The sequence below is a fragment of the Macaca nemestrina genome, chromosome 2 (genome assembly GCF_043159975.1).
Source record: "Macaca nemestrina isolate mMacNem1 chromosome 2, mMacNem.hap1, whole genome shotgun sequence".
Lineage (NCBI taxonomy): Eukaryota > Metazoa > Chordata > Mammalia > Primates > Cercopithecidae > Macaca > Macaca nemestrina.
The window spans coordinates 203,809,432-203,813,837 of NC_092126.1; the positions used below are offsets into that span (position 1 = coordinate 203,809,432).

At 40.0% G+C, this 4,406-nt stretch overlaps 1 pseudogene; it reads left to right on the top strand.

Annotated features, from left to right (window-relative positions):
• The first annotated feature begins 539 nt into the window (after positions 1-539).
• On the top strand, positions 540-1,797 carry LOC105485565 (large ribosomal subunit protein uL23 pseudogene; annotated as a pseudogene).
• The last annotated feature ends 2,609 nt before the right edge of the window (positions 1,798-4,406 follow it).

Below are 4,406 nucleotides of genomic sequence, written 5' to 3' on the forward strand. Positions count from 1 at the left end.
TATTCTTGTTTCAAAAATAAGTATAGCCTTGTTAGATTTTGCCTGATCATTTATGTAGGTGCAGCAAGAACAAGAGCTGACCACATAGGTGCTTTCAAGCTTCCTTGCTGCAAGTTTTCATACAGAATCTCAGATTGGACTTTTAAAGGCCTTATTAAGGCTAAAAGCCAAGCCAAGAACATACTATCAAATTTCAGCTGCAGTCCTTATAGCTTTGTATGAATTCCTCTCTGCTTGAGGCCCTCAAAATAGTCCCAAATTCCTGGGCCTACAAGGAAATGACCTTCCTTACTAATCTGTAAGGTTGTGAACCCCATAATCCAGGTATCAGACTGGCTTTTCTCAGAGTGCTTTGTAAGCATTGACTCCATAAAAGTCAACCTTAGTTCATTACAATTGCTGGTCATAACTGGTCTGACGTACACTTCCTAAATATGATATTTCAGTAAAAGCCTTGATAATATAGCCAAAGTTTCCAATTATGTCCTGTTACAAGGTGAACAGATTCTTACTGGACTTTTGCTAACAACTATATTGTCATGAAAGTAAGAGTATTCAGTAAGACTTTCAAAATTCTAGAGAAATCAGGTGGGGAAAAAAAGATAAATGCTCCATTTCTGTTTACAAAAGCATAATCTACTAAAATTGTTGTGAGTTAGAGTTAGCTTAAGAGTGGCCAGGTGCGGTGGCTCACGCCTGTAATCCCAGCACTTTGGGAGACCGAGATGGGCGGATCACGAGGTCAGGAGATCAAGACCATCCTGGCTAACATGGTGAAACCCCGTCTTTACTAAAAAATACAAGAAATTAGCCGGTGTGGTGGTGGGCGCCTATAGTCCCAGCTACTCGGGAGGCTGAGGCAGGAGAATGGCATGAACCTGGGAGGCGGAGCTTGCAGTGAGCCGAGATCGCGCCACTGCACTCCAGCCTGGGCAACAGAGTGAGACTCCGTCTCAAAAAAAAAAAAAAAAAGAGTTAGCTTAAGAGAAAGAGATTTCTTTTTTTTTTTTTTTTTTTTTTTGAGACTGAGTGTCACTCCGTCTCAATTTCTCAGTGTGGTAGGCAAAAACATGTTTATTAACAGGCCAAAATATCTAGTTTCTCTGTAAAAATAAGAAGCCAAAAGTATATAAACTTGAATTACTTATGTTCAGTAATTAATGTTTTAGTATTGTATCTGATTTATAAATGATGTAGATATTTAATGGAAATATTTTACTTAGCTGAACTTTAAGGTTAAAAATTACCAAAAGTATTTTGGAAACTACTATTAGGCAGATTTACTGTAAAAAACTTATTATTGAAATAATGTTTTTCGCTTTTCACAAGGTGGCACCAAAAACGAAGAAGGAAGCTCCTGCCCCTCCTAAAGCCGAAGCCAAAGCAAAGGCTTTAAAGGCCAAGAAGGCAGTGTTGAAATGTGTCCACAGCCCCCCAAAAAAGATCTGCACCTCACCCACCTTCCAGCATCCGCAGACACTGCGACTCCGGAGGCAGCCCAGATATCCTGGGAAGAGCGCTCCCCGGAGAAACAAGCTTGACCACCATGCTATCATCAAGTTTCCACTGACCACTGAGTCAGCCATGAGGAAGATAGAAGGCAACAACACGCTTGTGTTCACTGTCGATATTAAAGCCAACAAGCACCAGATCAAATAGACTGTGAAGAAGCTCTGGGACATGGATGTGGCCACGGTCAACATCCTGATTCGGCCTGATGGAGAGAAGGAGGAATATGTTCGACTGGCTCCTGATTACAATGCTTCGGATGTTGCCAACAAACTTGGGATCATCTAAAATGAGTCCAGCTGGCTGATTCTAAATAGATGTATGTCTTTTCACCATAAAAAAAGGAAATAATGTTTTTCATAAGAATGACAACTTAAAATCTTAAAGCTTATAAATTTGATTCTAATTATCTAGTAAGTATAATATTAGCTTCTTGAAAGCACTCAAGCAGAATTGAAACTTGTTTGTTGGCCAGGCACGGTGACTCACACCTGTAATCCCAGCACTTTGGGAGGCCAAGGCGGGCGGATCACAAGGTCAGGAGATCAAGACCATCCTGGCTAACACTGTGGAACCCTGTCTCTACTAAAAATTAAAAAAAAAATTAGCTGGGCGTGGTGGCAGGTGCCTGTAGTCCTGGTCACTCGGGAGGCTGAGGCAGGAGAATGGCCTGAACCCAGGAGGCCGAACTTCAGTGAGCCGAGATAGCACCACTGTACCCCAGCCTGGGTGACAGAGAGAGACTACATCTCAAAAAAGAAAAAAAAAAAAAAAGAAAGAAACTTGTTTGTTTTATATTTAATAGTGGTAACTGAAGAGATAGTTGTTTTATTACAAAAAAATATTAAATGTATCTTATTTAAGTAAGTTGTATCCAAATCGTGTTAACTTGAAAAACATTTGGATCGGTTCCTGTATTTCTAGGAGTTTGGGGAATATTTATTTATAAATGATTTTTTTTTCCAAGCCAAGTTAGAATAGAACACTTTTAGAGGATTTTATAAATGAATTTTGCAGTGCTATCCAGAGTTAAGAAAAATCACATATACAGAACATACATTAATAGACATACAAAAACAAATAGAGATCTCATAGCTTTCATCCTGAAATTTTAGCCATGAATCAGGCATAAATATTCTTATGATTAATTTTAGATGTCTGCTTGATTGGATTAAGAGATACTAACATAACAGGTAAAGCACAGTTTCTGGGCACAAGTGTGAGGGTGTTTCTGGAAGACACTGAGATAAGGAAGATCCACCCTGACCCAATGTGGATGGGCACTGATATGGTTTGACTGTGTCCCCACCCAGATCTCATCTTGAATTGTAGTTCCTATGATCCCTACATGTTGTGGGAGGGACCTGGTGGGGGACGATTGAATCATGGTGGTGGTTACTGCTATGCTGCTCTCATGATAGTGAGTGAGTTCTCATGATCTGATGGTTTTATAAGGGGCTTTTCCCCTTTGACTTAGCACTTCTTGCTACTGCCATGTGAAGAAAAACATCTTTGCTTCCCCTTCCGTCATGATTGTGAGGCCCCTCCAGCCATGTGGAACTGTCAGTCCATTAAACCTCTTTGTTCTTTATAAATTGCTCAGAGTCAGGTACTTCTTCATAGCAGTATAAAAATAGACTAATACAGGCACCATCCAATTGCTTGAGAGCCCAGACAGAATAAAAAGGAAGAGGAAAGGTGAATTATCTCTTTCTGAAATTGAAGCATCCTTCTCTTGCCTTTGACATGAGAACTTCAGGGTCTCAGGCCTTTGTCCTCAGAATGAGAGTTACACCATTGGCTTAACTGATTCTGAGTCCTTTGGACATGGACTGAGCAATGCTACCAACTTTCCTGGTTCCCCAATTTGGAGACACCCTATCGTGGACTTTCTCAGCCTTCATAATTATGTGAACCTTCTCTCATCTGTCTATCTACATATATCCTATGGATTGTGCCTTTCTGGGGAACCCTGACTAATGTGATGACAATAATACAAAATTAACTAGTTTATATCGAAGACTTGGTTTTTGTCTTTACCCCATTTTATGTTTGTATTATAATTGTGTTTCTGGAAAATGGAACACGTTTTTATCTTCTTCATATGAGGGCTAAAGCTTTTTTTCACCAATGTTTTTGGAGATTTTTAAGATTTTCAAGATTTTGTTTTGACATATAATCTTATGAAGCTGAGAATTAAATTTTGTTTTATTTTTTCTATTTTATTTTTCAGCCTCAGGTGTTTGCTTTTGCAGATCCTTGAGCACACTGAGAGCTTCCAAGGCATGGAGTGGGGTGCCTAAAGTTTCATTGATTATAGGGAGTTGAGAGACTAAGTTAGGAAAGGAAAGGTCTAAGGGAGGCAATTTGGAAGATCAAAATTTTCTCAAAAGAACTATTAAGGTTCTAAATAATTCTTGGTAAATTCATGCAAACAGGAAAGGAAGTAGACAGAATTAGTTCCATATTGGTGGAACACACAGTCAGCAGAGGTTTGAGAAGGGAGAATTTAGTCAACTGAGAAGTTCCCATGAAAGGAGCAAGACCAAGATCACAGACACACCATGAAGCAAAAAGCCAGGAATAACTGCCAACCCAAGAGGAGAACAGAGAGGCCTCAAAACCAAAGCTAGGATAAGAAACTTCTAGCCCAAGAGTTACCTTTCAGACAAAGAAGCCTGAGATTCCAACCCAGCTTCAGAGAGTACTCACTCAAAATGTTACTCAAACTGTAGGCTTTTTAATGACTTAGCCATGCATGCAAAAGGCATTTCCTAAGGTGGCACAGAAGATGGAGCCCCCATATCCAAAGATAGCCAAGGAGAAAGAAAGACCCCTGTTGCCAGAGCCAGTGGGCAAAGGCAACAGAGAAAGAGACAAGGGTCCTTATGGGATGA